Here is an 18,564-nt window from a genome sequence, read left to right on the forward strand (position 1 = left end):
TCCACAGACACTAGCACACAAGTGGTGCACATACATGCATGTAGACAAACACTAATACACATAAAATAAAAAAACAAATCTTTCAACTACTAGATAAAAACTCTTTAAAAAAACAGCTTTGTGCACATGAGTAGAGTTCCCCACAGGAGGCAGAAGAGTGCAAAGGATGCCCTGGAGTCAGGGTTACAGGCAGTTTCGAAATGCTTGGTGTGGTTACTGGAAACTGAACATGGATTCTCTGGACTCTATGTGCTGAGCTATCTTTCCAGCACTCCTCCTATGAGAACAGAAAGAAAGGGGGAAAAAGAAGGAAGGGAGGGAGAAAGAAGGGGAGGGGAAGAGGAAGGGAAGGAAGGAAGGAAGGAAGGAAGGAAGGAAGGAAGGAAGGAAGGAAGGAAGGAAGGAAGGAAGGAAGGAAGGAAGGCAACCAAAAATCTTTAAACAAAACTGGCGAAGACAAAGGTCCAGTTAAGTGTGAGGCAAAACTTGTGAATCTATCTATCGACGTGCTCGATACACCATTTCAAGAATTTGGTACACTTTAAGAAGTCAGTTTGTAGAGAAGGAAGAAGAAAATTGATGCTAGTGAGCAAAAAGAACCTGGGAGATAACACATTTCCAGGACTTAGAATTGAATTTTAAAAGCACTATCTTAACAAAATTGGAAGCAGGTAAAAGCATGGACACAGATAGAAGTGGAGATCTGCATTTCAAAATTATAGAATCTGGGGCTGGAGAGATGGCTCAGCAATTGAGAGCACTTTACCACTCTAGCAGATGACCCAGGTTTAGCTCCCAGCACCCACACTGGTCAGCTGACAAGTGCCTATAACTCCAGTGTAGGGGGGACAAACAAACTCACACAGGTGCTTACACACACACACACACACACACACACACACACACACACACACACACACTAAATAAATACTAGAGAACAAATCCCTTTGTTGACTTCTGGTGGAAATATAATTAATTTTGCTGTCTCTATCCTTAAGTCCTTGTCATCAGATCATGAGAGCAGTGTCATGCTTACACACTGATGACGTCTGGTAGGGGGGCCAGATATGATTTCATTGGAATGCAATGATTTTTGTGCTAGCTTGATTCCTTATGAACTTTATGGAATAAATAGACCTCACTGAAGTGAATGAGCTGAGATGACTCATGTTTGGATATCAGTGGACTGGGTGCTGGGGTGAGGGTTGCCTAGTCCACAGAGTGTGTCTGATAAAGTCAACCAGTTCCCAGGCAAGAAAGTGAGACAGATTGGCAAATGGCGCCTCAGTGTGTCATACTTTACCTGTTTTCAGATACACTGGCATGGTGGCCAGACCTGAGAAGCAGGATGCTCCTGAGTTGTCAGCAGCATTTAGTCCAGCCATGCCTGGGGAACCAGGTAAAGAGGATAGGTGTGGACAACACTGTTGCTCAACACTCCATACCAAACTTTATCTTCAACTCAACACAAGTCCCCAGGGTTCCCTGGAGAACTCTGCAGAGAAGGCTCAGTGGCTTCTTAGCCCTGTCCGAATACTTTGGGTGACAACCACTTGTATTCTAGGAAGCACAAAGTGGGTTTGCTCTATTTGGATGTGAGTTAAGCAGCATTCTGTGGAGAATTCTGCACAGTAGGTCTCTTTAGAGAGGACAATGCTCCACAGCTGACCCCACCCATCCTTATACAAGGCCACCCTCCTCTACCAGTAAAGTTTGTTACTCAAGTATGGGGAGTTCTCTGACATTTTTGTGATTATCGGCCATCTTCCCTGGTTGGCAAGCAGCAAGCCTGGCTAGGAATGGCCTACACACGACACACTGGAGAATTAGCCTGTGTGATGGCAGTTCACTGTGTCTAGGAAACAAATATTTTATCGAGCTGACATGTTTGTTTTGTTTTTCTTATTCACTTCACTGAATATCCTGACATCTGTCCATGTCACTGAACAGACATTTATACCAGCTTTTTATTCCCAGACCAATAATTTATTATGAGATTGTATAATCAACAGCTTGGCTCCTAACTGTCTTCATTGTCTGTTGGACATTCCTGACCTCTGCCCTTTTCTCTTGACCTATTTCTTTACAAAATTCCTTGAAGCTGAATTTTTGGCCAGTCTGGGTACCCTAAGGGAATTCTGAGAACCTGTGACAGACCTCTGCTCACCTGTTTGGGTGTCCGTTGCAGAAAGGAACTGTGTATGGCCTAAGCAGACTCAGACATCAAGCCCTGGCTCTGCTTTCGGCAGCTCCCACCCTTGTCTGTGATGATTTTCTTACCAAAAGATTTTCCATCTTGTAGGCCATATGAGTCACACTTGGGAAGTGTAAGTAGAGGGATTAAGGGCGAAGTCTTCATGGAGATAGGAAACAAACATTGGGGGGAGCAGCAAAGGGAGCCGGTACCTTGTAATCTAGTAACTGAAAGCCTTTGTACCAAATCCTGGGCTCATTAGAGCCCTGGAAATCCTCCAGCCGAGAAGAGGAAGAGGAGGAGGCCCTGGCCTCCTAGGAGCCTCAAGTCAGAGAATGTGTTGTTAACAGCATGAGTGTGTGTGGGGGGGGGGGACAAGTTCCTCCCACAGAGACCACCAACCCAACACTTCCAAGTACAGAGAGTAGCAATAGAGACAACTATACTTTATGCCAGTGGTTCTCAACCTGTGGGTCATGACTCCTTTGCCAATCCTCCATCTCCAAAAATATCTACATTACAATTCATAACAGTGACAAAATTACAGTTATAAAGCAGCAATGAAGATAATTTTATGGTTGGGAGTCACCACAACATGAGGAACTGTGTTAAAAGGTCGCAGCATTAGGAAGGTTGAGAACCACTGGTTTATGCCGTTACAGAGGAAACTGCTCTGTAATTTCCTTCCCAGGGAACAGCCCAGCCTTGGCTTAGAGCCTTCCAAGTGTCCAGCAAGGATTTGATAGCCAGAGGCAGGGGCTGAGTGAGGAACTCCAAAACATTTTGTTCCTTATCTTAGTCAGCTATCAGCTCAGTCCTGAAACACTGTCTTAGACAGCGCATCATGTCCCCTTAATGGAATCTGGAATACTGGGCTGACCATTGCCTGGGAGGGCAGCTCTGCAGTGATCAGGGACTCTGTCTGGATTGAACAGGAGACTCCTCCTTGCCCCTTGTCATGTCCCTTTCTGGAGAAGAGTGTGCCCGTTTGACCCTGCAGGTCTTAAAGAGCTATCTTGGACTCTGTGAACAGAGACGAATCACCATGTATTATTAATCACCTTTCCCATCGCAGTGACTGAACACCTAAGAGGGGTCTATTTTAGCTCACACTTCCAAAGAACTCAGTGTACCACAGTCGGGGTTGGCGTAGTGATGGGAGCAGCGTGGCCCACGGTTCTGCGCAGGAAGCAGGGAAGGGGGCAAAAGCACTTCAGCCGATTTCCTCTTTTCCGTCTAGGACTGCAAACGTTCAACTTGTGCTGACGACACTGAGGGTGGATCTCATCCCATTATCTCTCTCTGGAAACACTCTCAGACACACTCAAAGGTGAGCTTCAGCCGGGCGGTGGTGGCGCTCACCTTTAATCCCGGCACTCGGAAGGCAGAGGCAGGCACAACTCTGTGAGTTCGAGGCCACTGTGGCTACAGAGCAAGTTCCAGCCCAGCCAGGGCTACACAGGGAAACCCTATCTCTGAAGACAAAAAATAAATAAAATAAAATAAGATTTAAAAAAAAAAAGTGTGCTTCACTAATGCCTACACATTTCATAATCCAATCAAGTTAGAAATTAACCATCACACACTATGTATGACCAGACGGCAACCTGCCCCCACCTCCACCCCATACCTGTGCTTCCTCAAGCATTTTCTCCTCTGCCCTTAAAATAGACATCATCTTGGCTGTTCTAAATTGGGCTAAATTGGGCATAGCTCAGAGTGGGGACTAGAAACGATGAGAAGGAAGGAGTGTGTAGCTTTGGGCTTTCTGGGTTCCAGGAAGGAAAGGGTCAGGGACTACCTATGCAAGAGCTGCTTCTTGCTCTTCCTTCTCCTCATTATCCCACTGGTCCCAGGAGACTGGCAGCTGAAGCTAGATCTGCCAGTCCAAGTCATGAGTAACCACCTTGCAGTGGCTTCGACCTATGATGGTCTTGTGTCCACTCCTGCCTCTTTAGGTGGCCTTGAGGAGTCAGCTGTGGTGTGTTATTTCCTTAGGAGTACCCCACCAAAGTACTGCAAACTGAGTGGCTTAGTACCCCAGGAGTTGTTGGCCCACTGCTCTGAAGTTCAGCTTTCTGGAACTGGGGAGTCCCTGGGGCTTTGCTTCCTGTGGAGATACCAGGGAAGAAATCTGCTCCAGACCTTGCTTCAGCATCCACAACTTAGTGGCTTATAGCAACAGATCTCTCATCTCCACACAGAGGGTTTCCTGTGTGTTTCGGTATCTGAAGCCTCCTTTCAAAAGTGACATATTTGGGGCTGGAGAGATGGCTCAGTGGTTAAGAGCAATAGATGCTCTTCCAAAGGACCAAGGTTCAATTCCCAGCACTCACATGAAACCTCACAACCCTCCATAACTCCAGTTCCAGAGGATCTGACCCCTTTTTCTGGCCTCTGTGGCATGCACATGGTACACATACACACATGCAGGCAAAGCACTCACACATAAAATAAAGATAATACATCTTTTTTAAATTACATATTTATTTAGTTTTGTAAGTCAGAATACAACTTGTGAGAGTTCAGGTCTTACCTTTCACTCCTTAGGTCTCGGGAATCGAACTCAAATTGTTAGGTTTGGCAGCAGGGACCTTTTTACTCACTGGGCCATCTAGTCAGCACCTTTTTCGAGGCCACAGACTATGTAGATCTTCCTCTATAACCTTTACAAATTTTCCATTCATATAATGAAAAATATTTTCATAAATTTTTTGTGTAATTCATAAAGTTTATGTCTATGTTCATTTTTCCATTTGGATTCTACATGGTTCACTTTTTCTATACTTATTCTGTAGCCATTTGAGGGACAAACTTTTCCCTCCATGAAACTGAATTTGTCCCTTTTACAAATTCTCTGGGTACATGGGTTGGTGCCTTCCAATGAAAGGAGAACTGGTGGCATTTCACTTACTGTGATGATCTCTGTGATGCTAGCCCTTCAGCCAGAGGAGTTCGTGAGCCGGCTGAGGTGGTTCCTTCCCTTGGTCCAGCTCCTCCTGTCCCTAAGGACTCGGTCCAGCTGTCAGCAAGCTTCCCACTGGTGCTTCTTACACCCGGACCCTTTAAACACCTTACACCTTCATCCTCCTCCCAAGCAGCTCAAGTCTTGTTCCAGCCTGTGGCTCAGACTTGATTTCCACATCACAGGATACTGCATTTCTGACTTTATTTATTTAATAAACTCTTTAATTAAATAAATTATTTATTAACTTTAAGTTATTTAAAACATTTCTATTTCTTAATGTAGGCATTTATTGTTATAAATAAATATACAGCTTTTGCTGTATACCACAGATTAGGGTATGTTGTGTATATAGTTTTTCGTTTAAAGAAAAATTTCAACAAATTTTTAATTCCTGAATAACCCAGTTTGTTTAAAAAAAAATAAGTTACCTAATCTCAATATATTTGCACAATCTCTGAAGTTTCTGCCTTAGTTAAAGTTTCTATTTCTGTGAGAGAATACCACAACCAAAAGCAACTTGGGGAGAAATGGTTTTATTTCATCTTACAGCTCTCAGGTCACACTCCATCACTGAAGGAAGTCAGGGCAGCAACTCAAGGCAGGGGTTTGACTGGTTTGACCCCTGTGGCTTGCTCAGGCTGCTTCCTTATATCACCCAGGACCACATGCCCAGGGGTAGCACCACCCACAATGAGCTGAGCCCTCCAATATTAATTATTAATCAAGAAAATGCCCTACGGGCTTGCCCACGGGCCAATTTTGGGGACATTTTCTCAGTTAAGGTTCCCTCTTCTCAAATGACTCTAGCTTGTGTCAAACTGACAAAAAACTAACCAGAACAGTTGATCCCTTGTCAACTTGACACACAGATACATTACTATTTAATCATCACCTTTCCTTATTGCTCATCCCTAAGACCTCATATTAATTAATACCACAATTAAAAACATTGCAATTCTAAGTCCCTCTGTCTTTAAAAATACTTCGCACACTTTAAAAGTTCATTCTCTTTAAGATACCCAAAGTCTCTCTCAAACTTCCAAGCCTCTCTAAACAGCCACTCTCCCTAAAAGTCCATGTCTCTCTAAAATATCAAAATTGCGCCGGGTAGTGGTGGTGCACTCCTTTAAACCCAGCACTTGGGAGGCAGAGCCAGGCGGATCTGGTCTACAAAGTGAGTTCCAGGAAAGGCGCAAAGCTACACAGAGAAACCCTGTCTCGAAAAAACAAAAACAAAACAAAACAAAACAAAAAAATCAAAATTGCTCTAAATTTTCAAAGTTTCTATAAAATACCTAAGGTCTCATAGCTGTCAGTTCCTGTAAAATTTTTTAAAATGAATTAAATACTTTCTTACTCTAAGAGGGAAGAACCAGGACACAGTAACAATCAGATCAAAGAAAAACCAAAGCCCAACAGTTCAGTCCTTGATGTCTGGAACCCACTCGTGATCCCCTGGGTACGATCCTCTGGGCCACTTCTCTGGCTCCACCGTTGGCAATACACACAGCTTGTCTCTTAGGTTCAGACTGTCCTTGGCAGTCATCCCATGGTACGGGCATCTCCAAAATGTTGGAGTTTTCTATTGCAACTAAGCTGAACCTTCACCAATTGCTTTTCCTGGGCTCTCTCCAGGAACTCTAACCCTATTATCTGGTGCCAAGCCTCAGCTGCTCTCCATACCCACTTCATGCTTTCAAAACCAATGCCATCTGGGTAACTCTTATACATTACCAAGTTCAGCTGACAACATGAGGTGCAGCCTTGGCCCCTTATGGCCCACAGCTTGTGTGTGCTGACCCTGAGGAAACACTCCCAGATTTATGATCCTCAATGATGCCGGTCTCTCTTTTTTTTAATTCTTCTCTCACATGTTATATACCAACTGCAGTTTTTCTCCCTCCTCTCTTCCTAGTCCCCCCTCCCTCCACATTTCCCCTCTTCCCCAGATCCACTCTCCTCCGTTTCCCTTCAGAAAAGGGCAGGCCTCCCAGGGATATCAACCAAACATGGCATAACCTAGGCACATGCCCCTCATCAAGGCTGGACAAGGCAACCCTGAGGAGAAAAGGGTCCCAAAATCAGGCAAAGACTCAGAGACGGGCCCTACTCCCACTGTTAGGAGTCGCACAAAAACACCAAGCTACACAACTGTAACATACATACAGAAGACCTAATTCAGACCCATGCAGGCTCCCTGATTGTCGATTCAGTCTCTGTGAGCCCTTAGGAGCCCTGGTTAGTTGATTCTGTGGGCCATGTTCTTGTAGTGGTCTTTGACCCCTCTGGCTCCTACAATCCTTCCTCCCCTCTTCTGCAGGATTCCCTGAGTGCCACATAATGTTTGGCTGTGGGTGGGTCTCTGCATCTGCTCCCACCAGTTGCTGAATGAAGCCTCTCTGCTGACGATTATGCTAGACTCCAGGCTATGAGTATAACAGAATATCATTAGGAATCTCACAGCTGATTCTTCAGCCTCAGCTGACCAACATCAATTTCCCAGCAAAGCAAAGGTTTCACTTTAGTGGTTCTTCTGTTTGTTTCTTTGACACAGGAGTTCACTGTATAGTCCTGGCTGTCCTAGAACTCACTCTGTAGACCAGGCTGGCTTCCAACTCATGGAGATCCACCTGCCTCTGCCTCCTGGGTGCTGGAATTAAAAGCATGTGCCACCACTGACCAGCAACTTTAGTGGTTCTTAATTCAAAATATCACAAGAGTGGCCCAGATAGTCTTTGCTTCCCTCTAGAACTTCACAAGCCAGGCCTCCAACATCTTCACTCTTCTCAACATTCTTACCTTCCAGGCTCCCACAGAACAACCCACTGAGCTCTGAGCACTCAATGGCTTTTCCAGCCCAAAGTTCAAATACCATTACAATCCTCCCAAAGACACCTGGTTAGGTCTGTCACAGCAAGACCCCACAACCTGGTACCGATTTCTGTATTAATTAGGATCTCTAGGGCTGTGATAAACAACATGAACAAAATCCACTTGTTTCAGGGGTGGTATTTGGCTTACACTAATACATTGAAATCCATCAAGGAAACAGGTCAGGACGGGAATTGGTCAGCCAGCTGGAGGCAGGAACTGAAGTTGAGACCAGCTGTTTACTGGCTTGTCCCTACTGCTTGCTCAGCCTGCTTTCTTAGAGCACCAACCCAGGACAGCGCCACCCACAGCAAGCTGGGCCATTCCACATAATCATCAATCAAGAAAATGCCCTAGAAGTTTGGACACAGGTCAATATGGAAGAGGCATTTTCTCAGTTGAAGTTCTCTTCCAAATGGTCTAGCTTGTGTCAAATGAAAAAACAAACAACTAGCCAGCAGTCTCTCCTGTTACCTTATGTTCCATTCTATTGTGATGAGAAGACACAAGATTCCAGATCGATTCATTTGTAAGTTCTTGCTAACAGTGTGTGACCTGATGCGTCATCTAAGCGTCTGTTGCTGGGTTTCCAAACTGCTATTACTAAATTTGAGCCTATCTTTTGAGTCCGATTATGTAATTTTATGAAGTTGGGCGCTTCACTATTACGTACATGGAGATACTGTTTTGATACAGGATGTTGCTATGTAGCTCAAGCTGGCCACAAATTCTTGGTTCTGCTTCAGTTTCCCAAATGCTGGAAATATGCCACTATGTTGGGTTGTAAATGCATATGGACTTACAATCACTATATATTCTTGATTGAGTCCCTAGATCGTAATATGGCGACCTTGTTTAAGAAATCTCATTTTGAGGCACTGAAACATTCGGCAGATTTTTAGTTTAATGTGTGAATCTAAATAAATTCTCTACAGAATTATTTTATTTTGTAATTTCCTAAGCAATGGGGACACCCGTCACTGCCAACTATGGGCTTATTTAAGAAAGCGGAGGCAAAGAAGAAATTGGCATAAGGTACTTTGATACAAACCTCATTGTTCATGGAGACCTGAAGTAATAACTAACCCCAATTTGTTCAAGATGTTGTTGAGCAACTAGTCTCTCTAGGACAGCAGTTCTCAACCTGTGGGTCATGACCCCTTTGGTAAGCCTCTGCCTCCAAAAATATGATTACATTATGATTCATAAGAGTAGCAAAATTACAGTTATTAAAGAAGCAATGAACACGGGTTTACAGTTGGGGGTTACCACAACATGAGGAACTGTATTAAAGGGTCACCACTTAGGAAGGTTGAGAACCACTGCTCTAAGGGTCTAGCCTGAGCTGTAGACTAAACAAAGACGAACTTTGTCAGAAAACCTGCACTTGGAATGTGTAAAGCCTGGACTGCATGCAGAAGCAATCTCTTTTGAGTCCTTAGATCGTCTCTGAGATAGAATTTACCTCAGGTAGGCAAAGGTGGGATGTCCCCTCCCTAACTCCCCAACCCTAACTTTATATGGAGCTGACGAGCATGACTTCATCTTGTTATCACCAGCTGCCAGATATGACAGATAGATAGCTATCCAAAAGCAGCTGCACGGACTTGTTGGGTCTGTGATGAAGAAAGAGCACGTGGTTCCCTCCATCCCTCGTTGCTTAGTGTTCTTTTACCAAGGTTATTGAGAACAATGGGAATTTTTCACTTATTCACAATGGGTTTTGCTTTTGCTGCTGTTGTTTTTAGATAAGGTCAAATTCACTAAAAGCTTAACCGGTTTCACTCTCAGCGTACAATGTGGTTATTGTTTTGTTTTGCTTTTTTTTTTTTTTAATCCCACTTCTCTGGGGAAGGATTTAGCAAAATTAAAAAGTGAGCAGCAGCTTTCCCTTAGCCAATGGGTCTTGAGCTATTTTTCCACGCTGGGAAGCCATGGAAGCAGGAGGCCAAGACAGCTGGGAACCAAGCCTCCTTAGACTCAGTAAGGAGCTTCGTGTTGGCCAAATTCAACACTACAAACTGGAGCAACTCCCTGACCAGAGTACATCTTGTGGGTACATCTTCTACTCTCTTCTCATCCTGTGCACCCAGCCCAGGACCTGCTGCTGCCATTGCCATGGTAATTTGGCTGCGTATAAGATGGGGGTCAGTAGACAGAGTGAGGGAATATGTGTAGTGTTCAGCAGTAATTACTGCTGTTAGATTAGCCTGCTCTTGATGTCTGGTCCATAAGCAGTACTTGGGAATCCTACGATGTGTCTGGCCCTCATCACAATCCATTTGGAGAAGCCTCAGGATGGCTCTCTCTCATCTGGCAGAGGTCTCTAGCTGCTCCTGACACCAAATTTAGCAGGCTTGGTATTTTCCATGATATCATCTTGCCTTGAGATCTTTTTGTCCAGGTCAGGAACCAATCAGTTCAAGACTTCTCTGGAAACTTAATGTATCAATCCACTGAAGCAGAGCACTGCTTCTGGCTCTCCTGCCTGTCCTTTCATGAGCAAGATGGTCTGAAGGCCAAGAGCTCTCCAGGTTCGAGATCAGGCACCACCTGGAAGCCCCTCAATTCGAGCTACCACCATATAGGTGGACAGCAATCAGATGAAATCTAGAAATATCAGACCTTTTCATTGTAATGGAAACACAACAGTAACAACATGTACCCCCAGAGAATGGTGAGTAAAGGGGAAGCTGCCACTCAGCAGGGCTACACCAAGATGTAAGTCTAACAGTTCTGAAAACATAAAACATGGCAGCTTGCAGTCTGGAACAGTGTGGAGAAGCGTGCCAATGTTGAATTGTCTCCTGCCTTTTCTAGTTTAGCCACTAGTGTTAAAACAGGGAGCTAGGCAGCCACCCCAGGAAAATAACTGCTATTTAAAATTCTTACCACAATTCTACATGGCGAGAGTACTGCTCTTAAGTTCTTCCTGTTGAAAGCAGTGGTCCGATTCCAAAGGGGGTCAAACTGGCTGTGTGCACATCTATGTGGGAGTTAAGACGGAGAAGTATGGCCAGGGCTAGGTGATCATTTGGTGTCTGAGACTTCCTGCTTCTAGCAGATTGATTCTGCTTGGTCACTTTCTTCATGCTCAGAGACATTTAGAGGATATGCTCCCACTGTCTTAATACTTCCCATGCTCAGAGCCACACTGATAATGACTTTGGTGCCTGCTGACACCCACCCACAGGATCAGGAGACAGGTGTCTTGCATAAATCTGCAGAGTTGCAGTATTCCACATCAGCACACACTGGTACACAGAACCCTAAAGTGGACACTTTCTCTTAGCTCCTTCTGGCTGGCAGGATGAGGATCAGCCTCTATACTGCCAGTCAGACGTTACCTGAGGATAAGGAAGACAACCTACTGCTCCCACTTCCCACATGTGGCTACCTTGTGAACCACAGGCCTGGGAAAGCGCTGTGTCCATGTCTTCCATGAGGAAGTTGTTACTTTTCTCTTCATTTTGATTGTGTGTTGCTCACCCCACACATACACACTTTTTCTCAAATCTAATCTGGTAGTTTTCTGTTTTCTTTTTCTCTCTCACCATTCTCTTTCAAACTATTTAGTTTTCCATTTCTTTGACCTATCTTATTTTTTGCACCCCTTTTTTTCTGCTGTTATTGGGAATGTAGCATGTGTTATTGTTTCATGCTATCTTTATATATTTGGCTTGGTTTTGTGCTGTTATCATTATTATCTCAGGTTGTTTCCTCCCCATGGAGCCACCCAGGGACTGAGCCCTTAAGAGAAGACTGATTGCTAAGACTTTCAGGTAACAGTAGAAAAGTATCTGTCTCAGAAGGTAAACACAAAAACAATACGAAAAATCAAGAAAAAATAACTCCACCAAAAGCCAATAACCTTTAAATATTCATATGTAAAGATAATGATGCTAATGAAATGCTTGCCGAAAATATTCTGAAGTCTACTGTAAGAAAGATAATAACTTTAAAAGAGTACAAATAAAAAAGCAAACAAATTTTAAAAAATTAGTCAGGACTTGGATGAGAAATTAAGCAAAGAGAAGAAAAAAAATAAATTTTCTGGGAAATAATCTTGTAAAGCTTAATAAAGACTCCACCAGAAGCTTCAGCAACAGACTAGTGCAAAGAAAGACTATGAGGAACTGAACACAGGCTGATGAATGCTTACATTCAGAGAGCAATAAAAATGAGAGATCATGATCATAATATTCCATACTTGTGGGACATGATTAAGAGATGAAATGTATGAATCTTTTGTTATAGAAGAGGGAGCTGAAATACAGCCTAAGACACAGAAAACCTATTTCATAGCTGAAAATACCTCAAATCTAAGGAAATATATGGATATCCACTTCTCGATGTAAAATTCTAGTGAGATTCCAGGAGTACCAAGCAGAATACTGAAAGCTCCGAGAACAAAGCATCTTACAAAGGAAAACTGGTCAGGAAAACAGTAGAATTCTCAGCAAAAACTCTTAAAGCCAAGATAACAGAGAATGATGTATTTTAAACCCTGAAAGAAAATAGCTACCAACCAATAGTAATGCTTACAGTAAAAGTATACTTTAAAATCGGTGGAGAAATAAAACCTTCCAAAATAACTGTAAACCAAAATAATTCTACACCATTAAGCCAGTATTGCAAATATATAAAAGAATCCTACACTAACAAAACAATATACCCAATACTAAGGCCTTATGAAGGGATAAATCTTACTAAACAAATAATCAAATGATAAATAAGATAGAAACAGTATAACAATAAAGCAGCAATACTCTATGATTAATTTGGAAGAAAATAATGGAGTATTCCAGACAACCAGAAAAAAAAATAGAAATTAGTATTTATTTTTCAATAACAAACCTAAATATAAATAGTGTTGGCTCTCTAATTAAAACAGAGACTGGCTCCTTCAATTAAAAAGGATTCAATTTTTGTTACCTGTATGAAATAAACATCACTGGCACAGTCACACAGCCTGAAAGGATGGAAAATGATATTCCATAAAAATGGACCCAGAAAAGAAGCTACACAGAATAACTATCCTAATACCCAAATAGATTTCAGGGCAAAATCAGTTGCAACTAAAAATGACTAAACACGACTAAAGGGAACAGTTTCATCAAGAAGATAAAACAATGTGTACAAACACATACACACAGTGAATACTGGCAGGACAATTTCATAAAACAAACACGACTAGACATAAAGAACAGAGAAGTCCAGATACAATAGTAAGTGATTTCAACACCACACTCTCATCAATACATAGAGCACCTAGACAAAGGATCAGTAAGCTTTAAACTGTACCAAAGACCAAACAGCCTAGACACAGACACACTTACACAGACAAAGAATATTCCAGTAGTTCCAGAATACACATTTTTTTCAGAATACACATTTAACTCAGCAGCCCATGAAACTTTCTCCAAATAAGTTTATATCAGACCCCAAAGCAAATCTTAACAAATAAAAAATATTGAGTAAGTTTTTGTACTCCATCAGATCAAATGGGATAAAACCAGAAATCAACATCAAGAGAAAATAAACTACTATATGAAACTTAAACACTATGCTGTTGAATGATAAGTGGTTCACTAAAGAAATTGGAAGATTAAAAACTTCATAGAATCAAATGAAAATTTAAAAAAAACACTTATATGAGTCTGTGGGCTACAGTAAAATCAGTTCTAAGAAAGAAACTTATATAGTCCTGTGTATCAACTTTAAAGAGACATCAAGAAAATAACCTAATGATGCTATCTCAAGGTTGCAGAAAACAAGAATAAGCCAAACCTAACATCTACAGAAAGAACTGCTAAGTTCCAATCACAAATTAACAAAATGTGAAGAGAAAATCATGAAGGATAAAGGAAAGGAAGGCTACTCGCTGGAAAAGATACAGTGGAAAAGCAGCCTAAGTAACCTAAGTAAAAGAGAGAAAACTGGAAACGAATACAATTAAGAAATCAAATAAAATTGTTACTACTGAAATCCAACTTTCTATGATACTTCATGATATGAAATATACAGACAATTAACAAATATATTTCAATAGATTGAAAAATATGGAATGTTCTTCTGGACACACATTAATTATGAGGGTATAAGAAACTAAAGAAATCTATCATGGACAATGTGATGGAAGTAGTAATAGCTGCCCAACAAAGAAAACCAAGGACTGAAATGGCTTCACCGCTGCATTCCACCAGACATTTGAAGAACTTGGACATCAATGTTCCTCAAAATATTCTATAAAAGTAAAAATGAGAGTACTTCCAAACTCATTCCCCTGCTAAGAAAACACTGGATAGGGAGGGAGGGGAAAAGGGATTACAAACCAATTTCCTTCATGACAACCCTAGATGCAAATATCCCCAATAAAATGCTTGCAAACTCAATACAAGAACACAGCAAAAAGATCATATGCCATCAACTTGGTTTCCCAGTAGGAATGAAACATGGTTCAGTATACACAAATCAACAGACCCTGATCGCACACAGAAATGTGGACAAAGCTCCCATGACATTTCAATAGATATTGAAAATGACACAACTCAACACTCCTGAATGACAGAAGTCCTGAGAGACTAGTAAAAGACGGCTCTTATTTCAACACGAGACAACTGTATTGCCAACACTACACTGAATGGGAAAACTGAAAGCACCTCCTTTACAATCAGGAAGGAGCTACATGCCCACTCTAACCACTCCTGATCAAATAACTTTTGAAATCCTAGCCACAACAGCAAGGGAAATGACAGGGATATGACAAAAGGAAATTAACTGATTTACAGACAATATATGTAAGACATCCAAAAGACCCAGAAGCTTCTTCTGATAATTTCGGCAAAGAAGCAAGATGTAAATCCAACACACAAAAATCAGTTTCTCGACACACCAGCAAACTTCATGAACTAGAAATCAGGAAAACTCCATCCATGATATCTTCAGAAACATATCCCAACAACCAGCCCAGTCCAACTTGCAGAATTCCACACCAGTGGACAAGGTGGGCAGTGTCTGAGGACTAACACCTGAGGCTTACATCTGGCCTCCACATGCTCACATGGGTATATACACAAACACAAAACACCTACGTGTTAGAAACTTAACCAAACATGTTAAACACCTCTACAACAAAAGTGCACAAGACACTAACTAGAGACAGGAAGACCTCCCATGCTCACTGTTGGGCTAAATACCTAGACCAAAAGTGATATGCGGATTCAATGCAATTTTAGTCAAAATTCTTATGACAGTCTTTATAGAAATATTTTTAATGCTAAAACTTTTATGAAAACAAAAAATGCCCCCAAATAGCTCACACAATCTTGAGTAGGAAAGGTGATGCTGGAAATAGCGTATCCGACTTCCAACTATACTATACACTCCTTAAGGCAATTAAGTGGGGTTGGGAAGATGTGGGAGTAAGAACGTGATCAAAACATATTTATGAAATTTGCAAAAAAAAAAAAATTAAAAAGAATAGCATGGCAGTGGCACAAAAACAAACATACAGACTATCTTGTAGGCTTATGCTAAGTGACCTTGCATTTGAAGGAAGACAATCATGTGATATCATAGGACTCCAATCTAAGGAATTGTGATTCTGTGAGTTTGAGGGAACTAGAGGGGGGCACTCAGGAACTGGCATCCTAAGCAAGGTCCTTGTTGTTTACATCCACTACACTAGCAAGAAAGCACAGCACAAGACTCCTGCAACTTATCTGTTCTCAAAACACATGTTCTTAGTTCTTTGTGAATATTACAAATCTTAAATTATTCTTGGCTTCCTTAAAATTTGCCGTAGGCACATGTCCGTAAGTTACCACTTGGCACACAAGATGTAGACAGTTACAAAATGTCTATTTAAGCAGGTGTTATGTGCTCACAGAATATTGTGAAATTATGAGCTGGAGACAATATTACTTGCATTAGTTGACATAAGACCTTGAATTTGGGTACTGTTTCATCATTAATGATGAAACATACAGATGTCAGAACCAACTGGTTTGTTTCCATATCACTCATTTATTTTAATGCAGAGAATTAAGAACGAAATACCTTAATTCCTAGAGTAGTTTAGAGAAAATCTTACTGAGTTTGTACTTGTTATTTTGTATTTGGAGGAGCTACTAGATCTTCAGAAATCAAAAAACAAGAGTTCTGGGAGAACATTTCTGGATACAGGTTTAATGAGAAATCAAGATGCCATCCCATCAAACAGACTTATCTTCTTTTAGGTCTGGGAAAAATTTGAGGCTGGCATATTCACCAAATGTGCTGACCTACTGTCTCTTCTGAAGGGAGACTGCTGGTTGGCCTGGACTTGAGCAGGGCCTCAGAGTATCTTCTGAGCATCTGTGGAACCAGAAACAGGATGCAGGCTTCTGGCTGCTGTATCACTACAGCAGCTTCTTTTTTATTCTCCCTAACCACAACCTTACACTCTGTCCTTGTTTGTTTTTATTGTCAAATTGACACACCAAGAGTCATGTGGAAAGTGGGAGCCTCAACTGAGGGACTGAGGACGTGCCCAGATCAGAATGGCCTAACCTTGTCTGTAATGGTTTTGATTGTTGACTGATGTGGGGAGACCCAGTTTACTGTGGACAGTGCCACCCAAGGGCAGGTAGTCCTGGGATGTTTAGGGAAGCTGGCTGAGCAGGAGCCAGGGGGAGCAAGCCAGTGAGCACCTCTCTTCCACGTTCCATTCCCTGCTCCCGCCTTAGCTCCTATACTGACTTCCCTATGATAGACTGCTACCTGGAAAAGGAAGCTAACACAAACCATTTCCTCCCCAAGCTGCTCTTGGTTGTGGTATCTATCACAGCAACAGAAAGAAAACCACAATTACTTTCCCACTTACTAACATAAAACAGCCAATTAACATAACTCTTTAAATTTCTCTAAGATAATTCTACTAGAGTCCAAATCTTCCAATAAAGTAAAAGCAACAAATAGAGTAACAACTTTTCTAAAAAATGCCCTTGTGGAAGTGCATCAGAACATAGAATACAATAAAGAAATCGTTTCCAAATTCAAATGTGTCAATCACTCCTTCCCTTCTCTGTACTTAACACCTCATACAAAATTCGATTATTTGTCCACTTGTTTTATACTGAAGTTTTCTAGAAGTTTCCAGCCATGACAGCTTTGTGTGTTTGTTTTTGTTGTTGTCTTAGAAAGGACAGCGATGTGAAAAAATTTATTTGTTGAGTATATTTTGCCTGTAGGTGGCCACAGGTTTCCTCATTTGAGTACTGGAATGATTCCTCTATAGAGCCAAACATTCTTCTGTGAAAGAATTCTGAATCATTCATTCCTCTTTCTGACATATTGTTAGCCTGAACCAAAAGTGCAATCTGGACCCCTAAATATTTGGCAGGTCCTAGGTGCATTGAAACGGTTCTCAGTGATCTTGGACTAATTCACAAATGATGATCCCGACAGGTGAGACCCAGGTTGACTCTAGACCAACATAGAAAATGAAACAGCCCCAGTAAAAACCTTCGACGGTGTAATAGACCTGGTCCTCCATCAGTTGAGGAAAACAACACTTCCAATGTGTAGTTTTCAATTAGCTGTTTCTCGGCTCTGGGTTAGATGCTGACCTATCTTTCCCTATTCTCAGCTCTTCTCCCTTCTGATAACGTATCTAATTAAGTATGCTGTCACTATTTCTTTGCTCTTACAGATTCTGCACTCATCACCAGGACACTAACATGCAGCCAGACATGATCTGGAGAACTCTAAAGGCCTTCAGCTTAATGGAGTCTGTTTTGAAATCTCAACATAAAAATGTTTCCCTACATTTTCTGTACATTCTCATTTTTAAATATGGTCATGTTTAAATCACAGGGAGATTATCTGCACTGTTCTGAAACTGTAGGTGGTCTGCCTGACTTTCTAATTACAACAAGGTGGAAAACAGCAAGGTTCTCTGCCATAGAGACTGTTCTAGTCAAGCCAGAAAAATCCTAGACCCTAAAATCCAATCACAGAAGAGATGACTCAGATAAAGGAGCTTGCAGCCAAGCCTGATAAGCTGAGTTCCATTTCCAAAAACAAAATGACAGAGAACTTACTGTCAATTACCCACTGACTCTCGCATGCTGAGGTACACAACAGCCCCCCCAATGTAATTTAATTTTATAAAAGTGTGCATTCAGCATGCATCAGCTATATATTTGCAGTCTTTTTAGCAGTAAACTCAGAAGTCAAGATCCTCAGACCAATTCTATACTGGAAAAGTTTTTTTTTTCTTTCTTTCTGCTATCTGGGCCCTATGGTTGCTCAGTTTCATGACTGAAGGAAAAAAAAATAGACATGCGGGGTTAAAGCTGCTTCTTGCAGTTATCCTCATGGAAAATATCATCTTAATTGTGCTGTAGAAAAGGTGGTAAACACAACTGGAGGGGACAGCCAAGCTCTATGCAATTTAGAGATGGGACTGTAAGTCACAGGGAGACTCCGAATGGTACCTGGCAAAAAACTACTCTTGTGTGAAGCCTGGTGTACAGTTTTATGTATA

This window comes from Peromyscus maniculatus, chromosome 6 (assembly GCF_049852395.1).
Source record: "Peromyscus maniculatus bairdii isolate BWxNUB_F1_BW_parent chromosome 6, HU_Pman_BW_mat_3.1, whole genome shotgun sequence".
Classification (NCBI taxonomy): domain Eukaryota; kingdom Metazoa; phylum Chordata; class Mammalia; order Rodentia; family Cricetidae; genus Peromyscus; species Peromyscus maniculatus.